The 17,942-nt window shown below is 32.9% G+C and overlaps 3 long non-coding RNA genes across 4 annotated transcripts; all 3 read left to right on the top strand.

Moving 5' to 3' along the window:
* On the top strand, positions 1-4,141 carry LOC120174615. The gene is made up of 5 exons (XR_005521189.1): positions 1-102; positions 450-573; positions 1,450-1,517; positions 2,052-2,473; positions 2,989-4,141. It is a non-coding gene; the product is annotated as an uncharacterized LOC120174615 (long non-coding RNA).
* A 1,228-nt stretch (positions 4,142-5,369) lies between these two features.
* On the top strand, positions 5,370-6,042 carry LOC120174617. Its single transcript, XR_005521190.1, has 3 exons — positions 5,370-5,393; positions 5,496-5,614; positions 5,955-6,042. It is a non-coding gene; the product is annotated as an uncharacterized LOC120174617 (long non-coding RNA).
* Positions 6,043-7,707: 1,665 nt separating this feature from the next.
* On the top strand, positions 7,708-17,553 carry LOC120174618. 2 transcript variants are annotated; one of them, XR_005521191.1, is made up of 6 exons: positions 7,708-8,243; positions 8,325-8,426; positions 8,504-8,556; positions 15,963-16,061; positions 16,853-16,926; positions 17,036-17,553. It is a non-coding gene; the product is annotated as an uncharacterized LOC120174618 (long non-coding RNA). The 2 variants fall into 2 exon arrangements; XR_005521192.1 differs by having other exon boundaries at positions 8,322-8,426.
* Positions 17,554-17,942: the final 389 nt, after the last annotated feature.

The raw sequence follows: 17,942 nt of genomic DNA, 5'->3' as shown, positions 1-17,942 counted from the left end.
TACATATTCCATCATCTTGGAGGCCATTACTGGAGGATTCTTCAACACTTCGGATATTTTTTTGATTACTATTCAATTACTAAACCTCCTCTTTTAAAGGAGGTTAGTTACCTACTGTACTGTTTTGAAATTCTTGTAACTTATCAGGTTGAATTTAGTATCAGAATCCTTTGTAAACCAAAAATTAGTAGCTAAATTAAAATTTGAAATTATAATTTTGTTTTCAAGTTACACATGAGACTTCACATATGGGTATGATGCTTCATTTTTCTTGTAGAAGTTCTCACTAACCATACTCGGTGTTAGTTCTGCTTTGATATGATAAAAGATATTTTCCTACTGGAAGTTGTAAATTCAACTAATTATATCTTCATCATATTGATTTTTCCTTGCTGATTATTCAGATTATTAAGGTATCTCCCATAGTCAAATTGATAATTTCTTTTCAGGCTCTGGAATGCTTGGTAAGATTAGCATCCGTTAGACGTTCTTTATTTGTAAATGATGCTGCCCGGTCCAAGTTTTTGGTTCATTTAATGACAGGAACGAAAGAAATTCTCCAATCAGGACAAGGTAGCATGGGATTGTATGCTATTACTACTAGTTTTTTTAATTACTATGTGGTACTTACTTTTGTAGGCAATTACTGTTAAAGTTTTAATTACATGGTTGTTTTGTCTGTCATATAAAGCATGCTTTTTTTGTCTTCTATTTGAATCCTTTGTATTACGTCTTATGTGGTCGTTTGCCTTCCTGGATTATTCAATAGTTTTCTTTTCTGTTTATTTATTCCTGGGATTGTGGAATATATATGTACTTTCCTCAAGTTATGATGTATCTATAACGTAAGAAATATTACGCTTCCATATGTTTTTCAGGGTTCTATTGTGGCTATTAGGTCAATTTATGAGAAAGTATTCCTTAGGCATAGCTTTCAAAGAGAAGCTCATGAATCTGTTTGAACTGCCTTTTGCCTTAATTTCTCTTAAATCCAAGTTTACAATTTTTTCTCTTATGTTTCAATTTTGATTTATAAAATGTTTCTCCGTGGGCCTAGGTTATTAATCACAGCATTACTTGTAGGGTATGACTTTGGGAAAAGTACTCGAATGAGGTTTGATTTATCTACTCGCAGATCTTGGTAACACCTCTATACTAAAATAACTTGTGTAAGACTTCTGTTGTTAGTTGTTTATTTGTGGTGGAATTTGTTAGTGATCTTGTTATGTTGCTTGCTTGTAATATTATTCATGGATAATCAAGTAATAATAGTTACTTGTTGTGTTCATTTTTGAGAAGGGTGCTCCTGTAGTTTAACTCCCGAGCAAAACTGTTCTTTGAAACAGAACAGAGTTCTTGCATAATTTGTTTTGTGTAAAGTTCAGGATTTTTTTCCTCTTTAATCTTTTTCCTTCAGTATTTGCAAATAATGTCTGTGCTGGATATCAGGTCTTGCTGATCATGATAATTACCATGAATACTGTCGACTTCTTGGACGTTTTAGGGTGAATTATCAGGTAACTTTAATAGGTTCTAAGTGTGAAAACTGGAAGTAATCACGTTTCTTTTTATGTTAGGTGAAATTTTATTTTTTCATGTGGTCATCGTGTAGCTGCCTGTGTTTGTCAAGCTGTATCTTTGCAATTTGATCTTTTTAGTTCAGTTAACTTGTATGCACTTTGTTGCCTGATTTTGTGCAAGTCAATGTATGTCCCGGAGTGGTATCCTTCATGCATGTTGTTGGGCATTGAGGCACACAGTTATATGCCATACAGTTGCAGAAATTTTTGTGAACAGTCTTGACGCAATTCAATTTTCCCTGTTATTATAGTTTGTGATTTTGATATGTGCAATAGTTGACCGTTTTGCCTTGTTTTTTTTTTTGTGTTGTCTTTTATCTGATTTTGAACAATTGAACTGTTTGCTGGTTTTATCACTTTCTGAGATGCTTACAGATCATGTATTTTTGTTGCTGCTTGTAAATGAATTTGATTCCTGGTTTTGCAGCTACAAGAATTACCGCTAATGTTTACAAAATTTTAAATTCACAGTTGTCAGAGTTAGTGAATGTGCAAGGCTACAGTGATTGGATACGTTTGGTGGCTGAATTCACTTTGAAGTCTTTGCAGTCCTGGCAGATTGATTGATATTTGAAATTTTATGTATTCAGGAAAATAACTTATGATCTTATATGGCTTAATGTGGGCTCCAACTGGCTGTAAATTATTTTTCTCTGACCTTGACCCATTACATGTGAACTATTTGTTGGAGAACCTGGAACCATTTATTTATTTTTCTCAATACCTTCTGCAACATGATCTTAATTGAGTTTATGCTTTTGTACCTATTGGGGCTATGGTCCAGATTGGTTTCGTCTGTTCCCTATTTGAAGGACGATGCTCCAAGTTTGTTGGATGAATTCGTTCCTAAGATCACCGAGAGTTTTCTCACATCAAGATTCAACTCTGTGCAGGTATCATGTAACTTGGTTTCCCTTTTCTCTGTTTTGCATGTCTTTCCTTTTTCATATGTTTCCAAATTAATATCATATTTTAGAATTTATGCCTTCTCTTTTCTCCTTTCAGCTTCCCTTTTAACAATTTAAGAACCATTAAGTTTCTGTTGTCGGAATTTTTTTTCCAGAATTTCTAAACAAGAAAAATAAAACAAGTCAAAGGGCATTATTACATCATAGAAAACTCATGCTCGTCAACTGTGATATGTGAAAGATCAGAGGGACAGAAACTTTCGGTGCCCGAGCTTTTGAAATGAGCTTTTATATGCTATAAATATGAATTTTTAATTGCTTCCTGATTCCTTTATTTCCTTGAATACAGTATGAAAGCAGTGGCTTGTATATAATAAACATGACTGTACACACCCATTATTATCAGGGTCTTTTTTTATTATTTAATTATTAATACTATTATTAGTTATTATTATTATTATAGTTATTATTAATTATTATTTATCCATTACATTTTGCAGGCCCAATTTACAATCAACCCGAACTGGCCCAGCATACCTTAACCCATCAGGCCTTGCAAAACAGCCCTCACCCAGAGCCCCAATCACTCAAGCCCAAGTGGAGACCCAGCTCAGCAAACCCAGCAATCTCCAAACTCGAACTGGCCCAGCAACCCCGGATTCAACTCGAGACCCGAATTGGCCCAAAATAGCAACCCAAATAATTAGGGTTTCAAAACCCTAAAGCAGCAGCCGCCTTCCATATTCTAGCTTCCTCAATCGGCGAGTGCACATCACCGCTCCATTCCCGAGTCGCGTGAGCCGGCCGCCGAATGTTTCCTGCCCAACGTTATCACCTACAGTGATTGAAAGTACACCATCAGTCCTTCCACAGTGAAAAACAGAGAAAATGGCATAAAAAATCCAAGAAATCCCAATGTAATCTGTTATTGTCAAGCAGAAATCTAGGGCAATAAAACCCTATATTCTCGGGACCACAAAACCTCACAGAAACCACACATGCATCAAAGATAAAAAAAAAGACGGAGAGAACCATTCGGGTTTCCAGTGAAAAAGAAGAGAAAAAGAAACCGAACGAAAAATCCAATAAAAGAAAAAGAGAAAAGCCAGAAATCTTACCCTTTCATCTGATCGGAGCCTCATCGGAGTACAGAAAATTTACCATCGAAGGTAAAACCTTCTCGTTCTTAGGCTTGTGGGTTTTAGGAGAGTTTGTGTTTTGGGGTATTAGTTGTTTTTTTAGAAAGGGAGAGTGAGGGGTGAGATCAAGAGTGGTTTAAGGTTTTGATTTTGAGGCTATCGCCGTCGCCTGGCTATTTCTGGGTTTCTTCTCGGCGGAGGAAGGAAGAGGCGATGAGAGTTGAGAGAATATTTTCTCTCTCTCTCTCTCATCGGGCTTAAGGAAACATAACAAATGGGAAGCTCAGCCGTTTAGGGTGTGAGTTTTAACATATATCTGAAATGTAAAACGACGTCGCATATAGGGAAGGGATTCAGCGTGTTTTCGAGTTGGGTCTAATATCTGGTTTAGTCCTTGTTATTTTGTAATCTCTTACCCGTTTTTTTTCACATTTTTGGAGTAAATCACAGTTTAGGTCCTTCTAATTCTGTAATGGTTGTAATCTGATCATTCTAATGAAATTTTATATTTTCATTTTGGGCTCTGTATCTGTTTAATATTTTGTTTTAGTCCTATTTGTTTTATATTATATTTGTTTATCTGTTTAGCTTTTGACTGCTGATTTTGTATTCTTTTCATTTTAGTCATCCAATGGAATTTTTGCATAATTTACTTTAAGCTTTGAATTCTGTTACACTTACATTTTGGTCACTGTTTCATATTGTTATCTTTTAGTTTAATTAATATTTGGTGCTTTATGTTTCTGGCTATTTTATTTTAGTCCTATATAGTATTTATGGGTTATTTTTGTTTCTGGTGCCTGTATTATTTAGCATTTGTGATTTGGTCTTTTATTTATTTTGTAATTAATATTTAGCCCTTTTAGTTTCTGATAATACCATTTTAGTCCTTTAAGTTTCTAGTTTTCTTGTTTTGGCCCTTTAAATTTCTGTTTTTCCTATTTAGTTCATTAGTTTACTAAGCATGTCTATTTTTTATTTGCATTTTAGTTTATCATGTTTGTAAATGTGTATTTAATCCAAATTTATAACTTAGTTTTATCGATCGTTATAATTTCATGTATGTATGTATGTATACAAATTACGTAATTGTTATAAGCATTCTTTGTATGAAATTTTTTATTTTTTTTTATTTTTTTTATTTTTGTTTTATTATGTGCATAATTAGATAATTATTAACATTTTTAATCATCATTGTTATTATAAAATATGTAAAAAATGAAAATTTCAATGTGAGGGAAATCTATGAAGATATCTCTCAACTAAAGGGAATGTATTTTTTCGAAGATTTTTCGCATAAATGTTTGTTTTATATTTGATAATTTTCTTTGTTCCACATTTATTTATTTCGGGTATTTTTTATCGTTTTTCATTTTTATTTTATTGTATTTTATTTTATTGTTCACACTTTTTTAATAAATTCGAATAAATAGAAGGATCATAGTTTAAATATTTTCGAAGTTTGTAATTCTTAATATTTAATCAATGTATAATAGTTTAAGTACCAAAATTTGGGTGTTGTGGGAGTGTTTACCCTTCTCCACATGTAATCGATTCCCGAATTCTTTAAAATGATTTTTTGGTAAAATGAATATCATTTTTATTCTTTTAAGGTTTCCAACTTCCCTAACTTAAAGGTTGGTGGTGACTCTAAAATCAAATTGTTTTTCAAATTATATTTCATCTCCTTTTCTCGAATTATTTTTTTAAGTCTAACGGATCCTCCGGAAAACGTTATGACAGAGCCTATTATGCAGTCGTACAGGGTATGGGCCATTTATGAGTGAGGCCTTGTTTCTGGAATTTTGATATTGATAGACATTTTCATATGATGATTCTAATTAATACTTCTAATTTATTTTCTGCAGGAAAAAGCACGATCACAGACCTGTGATAAAAATGAGCTCTCTATTATTGAAGCTAAACTTACTTGGATTGTTCATATTATTGCTGCCATTCTTAAGATAAAACAATGTACTGGCTGCAGGTAAGAAACTATTGCTCTTTTATTCTTGTTTTGTTAACTTTAGTAGTACATTAATCCTTGAAATTGAACCAATAATTAAAGCGTTCTAAATTATTTTTAGCAGTCAACTAGTCAACTGACTATACTTTCAAGAAACAATGATCACCTCTTTTAGAATGGGCATTATATTGTGGCGCATGTTAACATGCATGCCAGATCCTATCTTATGTGGCATTCTAACGTGAAAATAATATTTTTCTGCTGGATGAAAATTAATACAATTTGATCAAAGATAAAAATATTACTTCTTTGGTTTGCTTTCTTAACGGATATCAATATATGTTTTACTTCTTTCATGCAGCATGGAGTCACTAGAAGTACTTGATGCAGAACTCTCAGCTCGTGTTCTGCAGTTAATAAATGTTACCGATAGTGGATTGCACAGTCAGGTATGCATTAGCTTGGTTTTGGTGATATTTATTTTTAATATATATAAAAGTAGTAGTATGATTTTGACGTTGAACTTTTTTTCCTAGCTTTATAATTGTAAAACTGTTGCTTGGACTTGTCAAAAATTGATTACCTTTGTCAGCAAGAGGATTTGGGATCTATATTTGAGATAGTGAAAACCCAATACTTGTCTCCATGGCATGCCAACAACTTTGTTGACAATAGACAGGATCTCTAGATTGTTGCCTGTTGGTGACACAGTGTATACAAATAGAAATGGTTTTCAATGAGAGAAGAAAATAGGAAGAAAAGCTAAAACAGGGAAGATAGGTTTAGAAGGATGCTGTCATCTTGTATCCCCCTGCTGTAAACAAGGATGAAGACCAATGAGTAGGAGTTGGAGTGCTAAGTGTTCTAATGTGGGAAGGGAGAAGAAATAAGGTTTAACATGATACCTCTAGGGATTTCATCATGAATTAATTCTTCTGGAACTGATTGGTTCTCTCTTTTTTTTAAAAACATTTTTTTCTTTGTGATTGAGGGTTTCTATCATTCACTTCATATTTTGTTTTTAAAGTGTGGGCCTAATGCAAATAAATTGGACTAGTATGACATAGCAATATTGGCTTTAACCATTTCATCACTAGAGCATAAGCTAACTTTGTGATGCATGAACAGTTAGAATTTTCCTGAGTAGATATTAATGATGATGCTATCTGTATTTTTTTTCTTATAGATGCTCATATTTTCTCGAGCAAACCTTTATAATGTGGTCATGACAATGAACTTCAGGCTAAGCATACTGTGTATACCTTTCCTACAGATGACAACCCAGAAACAAACATTGTTATTGTTGTTTCTTTTTTGACAGTTACATAAATATTTTCTTATCTGAGGAGGAATTTGAAGCTGTAATTAGCGGATATAGAGTTTGTCATCTTATAGTTAGCAAGTTGTGTAGAATGACCGGATTGTTATCTTGAGATTGGCAATCATCTAACATGCAATTGATTTGGTTCTAGAGCTGCATTACCCTACCTGCTAGCTTGTAGGATGCCAACTGCACAAGATTAGATTAAAAACTCGATTTAAGCAAAATCTGTTCTGCTTGTCTAATCTTGCTCCTATGAGGCGTAGTTCATGGAGAGGATGTGTGGTTACGTCATATATTGGTTTCCGTGTTCAAGAAACAGCTCAGTTAGTTTCCAATTATATGCTGTTCTCTGAAACTGATCTAAGAAGTGATTACCAACCATGCTTAGTAGTGGAAGATGGTCTTTATGAATGTTAGGGTTAACCTTTGATCTCTCATCCGCAAAGTATGTCTACCTAAAATTTTGAGATGAAAGTTGCGTTTGATTGGTGTAAGATGCATATTTAGCATTTGTCAAGAGCAAATGTGTTAAGCGATGTTATCACTAGTGTTCATTATGGCCTTGGATTCAACTTGTGCCTCTAAACCTCTTGTTTGTTTTAGATTTGATGGTTTATCATGGTAGCCAGAATTATTTTCTTTCTCCATTTATTATGTCAAAGTTTTGTTTGTGTCACCATTGTTGGTTATTGTCATGAGTTTTTTTAATTCAAAAGTATATGATGAAAGGTGTAGGGCTTGTTATTTTCTAATGTAGTAGCACTATCATGTTATCCTTGTTGACCGTGGTTTCTCAGAATGACTCAATCCTATGGAAAAGGGGAGGTTATTTTAATTCTATGGGATAGGATTATAGGTATAGGGATAGTTTTGACCACTAACAGAAATCATTCTAGGCTATTCTTGATCTTTCACACTCCAACAAAGGATAGTATGATACCACCTGCCTTATTTTATCTATCTTCTATATTTTTCTTGCACGAAATGCACTCTCATTTCCTCCATGCACCATGCTATACTATCACACATTTGGTTTTTTTTCTCTTGATAGTCCATTAATCATGTTCACTATCACCCAGCTCTGCAAGATTCTTGATACATATTGAAGTAGTTTTGGCCTTCACTTTTATGCATTGAGACATCCTTGTTAATCTACAGACAATGTTTCATGAAATCGATAAACTTATTTGTAATTGATTATTTCAAATTTGCATTTGGCAGAGGTATGGCGAGGTAAGTAAACAAAGACTTGATCGAGCAATTCTCACTTTCTTCCAGCATTTTCGCAAGTCCTATGTTGGTGATCAAGCAATGCATTCAACTAAGGTAAAACCAATATCTTTTATATTCTTTGCAAACTTTAATGGTCTGTTTATAAGTTGAGCCTTTACCTCCCTGTTACAGCAGTTATATGCCCGTTTATCAAAGCTTCTTGGAGTCCATGATCACCTGTTACTATTAAATGTGATTGTTGGGAAGACTGCTACAAACTTGAAGTGCTACACGGAGGTGACTGTTTCGATCTGGCTTATATTGGTTATGTAATGTGCTGTTATATACTTTTGCTTAATTGGTGTTTATTTCAGAGTGAGGAAGTCATTGATCACACTCTAAGTTTGTTCTTGGAATTGGCATCTGGGTAAGTTTTTCTGTTGTTTTGTATAATTGAATTAAAGCTATTTGTTTTCTGTGTGATAAGAGTTGTACACTAACCATAAAGTAATTTGTGAAGCTGGACACTGTTAAATTTATAATTGCAAATCATACTGTAATTCCACTCACAACAAGCCCAATTAAAATAAACAAATTATAATTAGTGTTTAAGTTAAACTCTTCTTCCTAATTTATCTCTAAAACTATTGCTTAATTTGTAGAAAATATGACTCCTATTTTACCTAGTTCTCTAAAATTATTGTTTAATTTGTAGAAAAGACGACTCCTATGTACCTTCTTGTGTAAGATGATATTATTCTTTAAATAAAAATAATATCAAAATCAAAAACCCTCTTTACCAGAGCCGGAGAACACTATTTACCAGACTCGGAAAAATTTGTTTACCAAAGCTGGAAAACTGTATTTACCAGAAGCCGAAAATTCCGTTTACCAGAGCCGGAAAACTCTATTTAATATATAAAAACATTAAAAAAAATAGCTTAGGTTAATATATTTATTTTCTGAAATGGGAAATAAGGGTTAACATATAAGTTCCCTAACATACATTTTACCTGACTTTATATAAACTGTTACCTAAGGAAATTTAGGAAACCAAAGCTTTTGGTTATATAGTTACACGGTACTTTAGACACATACATCAAGTTCAATTAGCGAATGGGGTTTAGGGCTAGCATAAAACAATTATTAATTGGGCAATCGGGCTTTTAAAAGCACCCTTATTCTAACGAGACTTATCAACGTGGGTAACGAGGCTTTTGTATGTATGTAAAGCCCCTTAAGGAGTTCCACATTTCTATTCTTGAATATATGTTAGATTATTTCAATTATCTAAGGTATAAATAAATTAAATAAAATAGCTCAGGTTAATATACTTGTTTCCCGAAATGCACACGTGCGATAAACGGTGTGCTCTTCGTCTGTTGGTTAAATCTTCTTCTATAAATGAGAAGGTACCGCCGACTCTGTGTCGCAGCAACTGCATAATCTTGCTCTAGTGTTGGAGAAATGCAGAGAACGTGATTTGCGGCAGAAAGTTAGGGAAATTGTAGAAAGTTATGTAAACTTTATCTTAAATTTATTCTTAGATATTTAGCTGCTGAATTTTAGGATAAATAGGTGTTGAATTTTAGGGAAATTTGTTCCATATCTTGTGTTGGAGGAGTATCTTGTGCTGGAGGAATACCTGGAATATATTATGTACACGAAAACTTTATGAGAAAAGCAGAGAACGTGGATTTCATATACACGCAGATTTTTTTACATCAATTTTTTATACCTTCATGATCTTACTGCTCATCATCCTCCACTTGTGTTAGAAGGGTTCATGAAATATCTTCTATATACGAAAGCTTTGTGAGAAAAGAAGAGAACGTAGTTTGTTCTACACAATCCAAGATTATGTAAAGGAATAAAAATATTTAGCTGTTGAATTTTAGGATAAATAGGTGCCGAGTTTTAGGGAAATTTGTTCTATACCTTGTGCTAGAGGAATAACTGGAATACATTCTGTACACGAAAACTTTGTGAGAAAAGCAGAGACGAAAGTTTTGTGAGAAAAGCAGAGAACGTGGTTTATTCTACACAATCCAAGATTATGTAAAGAAAAAAATAAACTTTACCTGTATCATATGCATGATTTTGCAGCAGCCCACCATCCCCCACATCATCCTGCACTTGTGTTGGAGTACCTGGAATATCATTCAAATCCACAACCTCTTGCTCTTGTGTTGGAGCAGTACCTGGAATATCTTCTGTATACGAAAACTTTGTGAGAAAAGCAAAACCAATCCAAGGTTATGTAAAGGAAAAAAAATAAACTTTACTTGCATTATACAAATAATCCCAACGCTTAATCCAAGCGTCCAAATGCTCCTTGTTGATGTTTAACCAATTTCTTCTCGATCCTGTTATGCTTTTAATTTTTTACGATGTTGACTTTTAATGCCTTCTTCCAGTTAAAAAGTGGATGAGATTATTTCAGTATCCTCTTTTTTAAGACACCAGGATTATGGAGAATTCTCTTCTCTACGCATATAATTGATGTCAAAGATCATTCCAATGCAACTTGAAAATTATATGGCGGAGACAATAAATCTTCTTTCAGTCTTGTATACTGACTGAATTCAACCTGTTTGAATATTAAATAAGAAAATAATTTGAAAGATTTAAAACTAATACCAATTCAAACTAGTATTCAACTAAACAAGAACATATATCATATATTGAACAAGATAAATCAATATTTAACCTAAAAGAAACTTAGAAGCATAAAGATCATAGTTTTCACTTACATTATCTTTCGATAACAGATCAAAATAATCAGTGAATGTGGACTCGTTGAAGACTTTAATCAATCTAGAATCCTTGTGCTTCAAATATCTTGGCAACGAGACAATGTAAGTGAATGTGGACTCGTTGCAGCCTGGATAGAAAAAAAAGATCAGAAATTGCTAAAATTCTAAAAAAAAAATCTATCCAGGCTGCAATACAAATGGGTAAACATTGTTGCACCCCATGCGTAGCTTCTAATTTTTTCAACGTCTTCCAAAAGTGCCAGATAAAATGCTGGTATCGTAGAAGAGGAAGAAGGAGCTACAACAGACCCTATTATGTACAGTATGACTGCCTGAATATAGAAGTTAATTTTTACGTTTTCTATTTGATCACCGGATTTAAGCTTCCCAAACTTATCACTAAGCGTCGACAGATAAATATCACCTTTATTACACAACATTCCGTCGTTGTAAAGATATTCGGAGCACAAAGATTCTAGATTGATTAAAGTCTTCAATGAGTCCACATTCACTGATTATTTCGATTTGATATCGAAAGATAATGTAAGTGAAAGCTATGATCTTTATGCTCCCAAGTTTCATTTAGGTTAAACATTGATGAATCTTGTTCAATCCATGATATATGATCTTGTTTAGTTGAATGATGGTTTGAATTGGTATCGGTTTTAAATCTTTTAAATTATTTTCTTATTTAATATTCAAACAAATTGAATTCAACCCGTATGCAAGACTGGAAGAAAAGTTATTGCCTCCGCCATATAATTGTCAAGTTACCTTGGAAAGGTCTTTGACATCAATTATATGCGTAGAGAAGAGAATTCTCCATGATCCTGGTGTCTTGATGAAGAGGATACTGAAAGAATCTCATCCACTTTTTAACTGGAAGAAGGCATTAAAAAGTCAACATCGTAAAAAAATAAAAGCAGAACAGGATCGAGAAGAAATTGGTTAAACATCAACAAGGAGCACCTGGACGCTTGGATTAAGCGTTGGGATTATTTGTATAATGCAGGTAAAGATTATTTTTTTTTTCCTTTACATAACCTTGGATTGGTTTTGCTTTTCTCACAAAGTTTTCGTATACAGAAGATATTCCAAGTACTGCTCCAACACAAGAGCACGAGGTTGTAGATTTGAATGATATTCTATGTACTCCAACACAAGTGCATGATGATGTGGGGGATGGCGGGCTGCTGCAAGATCATGCATATGATACAGATAAAGTTTATTTTTTTCCTTTATATAATCTTGGATTGTGTAGAACAAACCACGTTCTCTTCTTTTCTCACAAAACTTTCGTATATAGAAAATATTTCAGGAACTCTTCCAGCACAAGAGGAGGATGTGGGGATGATGAGAAGCAGGATCATGAATGTATAGAAAATTAATGTATAAAAATACGTGTGTATATGAAATCCACGTTCTCTGTTTTTCTCACAAAGTTTTCGTGTACAAAATATATTCCAGTTATTCCTCCAGCACAAGGTATAGAACAAATTTCCCTAAAACTCGGCACCTATTTATCCTAAAATTCAGCAGCTAAATATCTAGGAATAAATTTAAGGTAAAGTTTACATAACTTTCTACAATTTCCCTAACTTTGTAAACCACATTCTTTGCATTTCTCCAACACTAGAGTAAGATCATGCAGGTGTTACGACACAGAGTCAACGGTACTGTCTCACTTATAGAAGAAGATTTAACAGACAGACGAAGAGGATACCGCTTATCGCACGTGTGCAGCAGCCACAACAACCTGATCTGGTGGCCAGACTTCATCGTGGCAGTTTATCTCCAAGTAATACAATACCTACGGAAATTAAGAGACGACAGAAGATTCTTAAAAGGTATGGCCACTGGATATAAAAAACAGTTGATTCAGTTCTTCCATTGACTTTTTTTATTATATTACATTCTTATGGAATGAATGTATATTCTTAATTTAGTGATGCTTTTGTTTATTAAAATTAGTTTTTTAAGGAACTCAGATTTTAATCGTATTTCCTAAGTTGGTAATTTTGAATATCATGCGTACATACGTGCATCAATACATGTATGTATGCAACTATAAAGTATAAATTTTGAATCTCATAGGTACATACTACATACATGCATCAATATACTATATATAGCACATTAATATATACGAAGAGACTAGTATATTATATATACTACATACATATATATAATATACATACTACATACATCCATCAATATATTATATATACCTAAATTGTACATATATATAATATACATTATTACATTCAATTGTACATTAATATATATAAAATGAGGGACTAGTATAAACAAAAATAAACCTCAAATCCTTAAACTAATCTCATTACCCGAAACCATATCATCGATATATGTATAAAGAGAGGAAGCTCTATCATCGATATATATACGAACAGAGGAAGCTTGAGGGCTTATATAACCAAAAGCTTTGGTTTCCTAAATTTCCTTAAGTAACAACTATTATCAACATCAATTAACAGGCACACTGTCATTTTCTTACGAATTTTTTTGTTTACTGTCCATAGATATTCAGTTCTTTCATTGCTTTTGTTTATTGCAATTGACGAGGGCCAACTCGAATTATTCCTTAAATTAAAAGACTAGTTTGAAATCTAGCTAAAATGAAGGATCTATTTAACCTATGTAATTATGTCAAAATTAAAATACTAATCGAAATTCGGGGACTAAAAGGGTTAAGATTTAAAAATACCGATTTCTAAAAGATATAAGAGCTTAGGGCCTAAATCGATAATTTTTAAAGATGAGGACTAATATTAAAACCTAATTATTATCTAAATTATTAAACCTAAATTATTTTTTTTAGAAAATATTAATTATTGATAAGTTTTAAAATAGAGCAATCGATTCGAGTAATCGGACATCTTATGCGAAAACTCAGTTCGAATTGCTCCCTAATTAAACTAGAGTGTCGTCCTAATTTCTAAGTTTGATTCGAATGTTAATCTAATTTAGAATTAAATATAAGAAAATAAACCATGAAACAAAACAATTAATAACAAACTTAATTAAAATAAAATAAAAAAGTACAATAATAAAAAAATAGTAAAAAAAACAATAAATAAATAAACTTAAAATAAACATAAATTAAAAGAACTAATTGCATAAATATAAAATAACAATGACTAAAATGCAAGAAAATAAAAGTTAGTAGCTAAATCAGGAATAAACAATGGTTAAATTAAAATAAATTAAAATTTAAAGGCTAATTCGAAATATAATAAAAAATAGATTTAGGGATTAAAATGTAAAAACATGCTGGAATTAAAGGGACCTAATGACAATTTTCCAATTTATTTAAGTCTAAAAACTGTTAAATTTAAAAAAGGGTAAAATACAAAATCAATCCATTAATATTTAATAAAAATTAAAAAATCACTACACATGATCAAAGTGTAAAAACACAGTTAAAAAATAGGTACTAAAACATAATTTTACCAAAAAAAATATATATCATGCGTAAAAAATGGGTAAATCCTAAACCAAATTCGCTAATTGGGCTTGTTGTATGTGTCTAAAGTACCATGTAAGTAACTATATAACCAAAAGCTTTGGTTTCCTAAATTTCCTTAACAGCTTATACAAAGTAAGGTAAAATGTCTGTTAGGTAGGGCTGAGCAACGAAATCGATAAAATTGAAAAATCGACACGAATCGAATAAAACGGTTCGGTTCGGTTTGGCATTATACCGTTTGGTTTAAAGTCTTCATTCTTTTGATTCGGTTCGCATTTTCTATATGGAACTCATTTGTTTCATATTGAACCGAATAGACAATTTTTTAAATTTTTTTATAGTTTCAAGTTATTTTTTCATTGAAAAATCGATAAACTGAACCGAACCGAAAAACCCGAACCGTTTAAAAAATCGAACCGAACCGAAAAAACCGGATTCAGTTTTTTAACCATTCGGTTTCGGTTTAAATTTTGAAAAACCGTTTATTTCGATTCGGTTCAATTTTTGGTAAAAACCGAACCGAACCGAATACACCCCTATTATTAGGGAACTTATATGTTAACCTTTATTTCCCATTTCAGAAAATGAGTATATTAACCTGAGCTATTTTATTTAATTATTTATACCTTAAATAATTGAAATAATCTGGCATATATTCAAGAATAGAAACGTGGAACTCCTTAAGGTGCTTTACATACATACAAAAGCCTCGTAACCCACGTTGATAAGTCTCGTTAAAATAAGGGTGCTTTTAAAAGCCCAATTGCCCAATTAGTAATTATTCCATGTTAACCCTAAACTAAATTCGCTAATTGGGCTTGTTGTATGTGTCTAAAGTACCGTGTAAGTAACTATATAACCAAAAGCTTTGGTTTCCTAAATTTCCTTAAGCAACAGCTTATACAACATCAGGTAAAATGTCTGTTAGGGAACTTATATGTTTACCCTTATTTCCCATTTCGGAAAATAAGTATATTAACCTGAGCTATTTTATTTAATGTATTTATATCTTAAATAGAGTTTTTTTGGCTCTGGTAAACGGAGTTTTCCGCGTCTGGTAAATGCAGTTTTTCAGCTCTGGTAAACAGATTTTTCCGAGTCTGGTAAATAGAGTTCTCCGACTCTGGTAAACAAGGTTTTTGATTCTAAAAATATTTTTATTCAAAGAATAATTGCATCTTACACAAGAGGGTAAATCCGGTTAACATATGAGTTCCCTAACAGACATTTTACAGAGCTGAAAAATATCTTGTGGATTACTAGGTCTGCTGTATGAACTATGAACTGAAAAATAATAAAGATTTTGATTAGAAAACAAAAACTATGAACAAAATATCTTTCATAAGCGTTAAACTTCTGCTGACATAGCACATATAGTCCTGAATTATTATTTGAAAGTTGAACTCAAAAGATTAACTTCCTTGGTTATAAGTTTTCAATCTTGCTTTATGATTCGAACCATTAACATTTTCGTATGAGAATTAAGGTACCTTTGTACATTGATTCTTGTTGTCTTGAACCAAATGTGATGGTTTCTATTCCAGTCTTTCCTTTTGGACAGTCCAGTTATTTTGTGATCCTTTATTACAGATATTGAAGACCCTATTCGAGATAGTTTTGTTTGAGGATTGTGGCAACCAATGGAGTCTTAGCAGGCCTATGTTGAGCTTAATTCTTATCAGTGAGCAGGTAATAATTTGCAAATTCTTTACTTAAATTTCTCTGCAATCCACTTTCAATTTTTGTCCGCCAGATAGTTATTTTTTCTGATAGTTGTATACTTTGAACAACATCACTGAACTTTACCATGAGATCCGAAACCAAACATGAAAATTCAAACAAAATTCTGTTAGCATTCTCATTACATATGACATAAATCCTTGATCTTGTATAAACTTTTAGCATTATCAATGTGAATAAAAAGGTTAAAAAAATTTGCAATGGACAGTGTTTTCATTAGCTGACAAGAAAACCTGTTTGACTGGTTTATTGTGTAGCTCGTCGTCTGGATCTTCATTTCAAAAAATCAATATCTGCCTGAAACTTGTTCAACCTATATTGGGGGATGACAATGAATATTAAAAAGATGGATATTCGATAATATTAGACCCTTATTTTCTATTGGTTTCCAAAGTATTTACTTAGTTTTAGTCGATCTCTTCTCTCAAGTGGGAGCACTTTTGACCACGTTGTATCCTGTCCTTGTGCGGCGCCTTTCCCATTTGACTACCACGATTGAAGGGGAAATGTTAAATCCAACATAAAAGCAGAACAGTTTGAAATCCCTTATGTATTCCTTCCCCTTTAGTTGCTACCATTGTTTTTTGTTCATGGTATTTTCTAAGTTCTTTTTAATCTTTTTTATAACGAGTTAAGATTTTTTTGTTTGTTTCCCCTCACTTCTGTGCTTGTTAAATTGTGTTTGAGGCTTCTAATGCAACTCCAACGTCAAGTTTTTGCTATGTACTTGCTGACACCAGGAAACCAGTGAAAGTCTCTAACTGAATTTGTTGCTGAGCACTTCTTGTTGCGCCTTTAGAATCTTAAAAATCATGTAAGCTTTCTGCTATTTAGCTGACAGAACAGCATCTCTCTATCATTATCTTCCCCATTTTTCTTCTCTTCTTTAGTGTCCATCTCGTGATACATTCATCATTTTGCAGCCCGTGGATCAACATCAGAGGTGCTCCGCTTGTTTTGACAAGCTTATGCAAGATGTTACTCGAAGCCTAGATTCAAAGAACAGAGACAAATTCACCCAGAACCTAACTGTATTCAGGCACGAATTCCGTCTCAAATAGATAAAACTTTGGTTTCTTAAGTAACCCTTTTTCCTGCTAAAGAAGTTCATCAGATAGTATGAATGTGGGAAGTGAAGCATCTTTTTGCCGGGTTGTGTTGGTTTTTCTTGCCTGAGGCAAAGAGCAGACTCTTTTCTGAGGTTGGCGGGCGAAATTGTTTGAAAGCAGTTATGGTGGTATTGTATAGTTTGCTATACCGAAAGTGTTACGGAACGTTTCAAAGGGTTTTTCCGAAGTGCATAAGAATGTTGGATACCGACATTGATATGGTAGGGCAATGGCGATTTCGCATCTAGCACATCATTCTTTCGCAAGATATAACGTAAAATCATTTTGGGGCTTTTATGTTTTGGAGATGGATCGTGTTTGTGTGTCCCAAGAAAAAAATAGGCAAGGAAAAGTAAAATAACTCTAGTTATGAAGTTGTTGATGCTTTTGTACATTAACATCCACATATTCTTTGTACTTGTTGATAGCATAAAGAAGAAAATGGAAAGTCCTCAAGGTCGGTAGGTTTATTTTTTCCCCCCAGACCATTTTGAAGCATACATTAGTTTCTTATCACCTTAATTCGAAATTGTATTTCCGATACATTGTTCCTTTGTGTGCACCTTATTCTCGTGCTCGGTCTGGCCTTCAACGTTTGCATATCACCCTGTTGTGTGCATTTTGTTGCGTGCCATTGCAGTACCAAAAAGAATGTGTTCATTGTACCAAGTTTGGCATATGCTAACCTACTTTTAATATAGATTCATGTTGATGATATGTT

The sequence above is a fragment of the Hibiscus syriacus genome, unplaced genomic scaffold, assembly GCF_006381635.1.
Source record: "Hibiscus syriacus cultivar Baekdansim isolate YM2019G1 unplaced genomic scaffold, ASM638163v2 tig00112114_pilon, whole genome shotgun sequence".
NCBI lineage: Eukaryota > Viridiplantae > Streptophyta > Magnoliopsida > Malvales > Malvaceae > Hibiscus > Hibiscus syriacus.
This window is presented reverse-complemented; position numbering and strand designations above follow the sequence as displayed.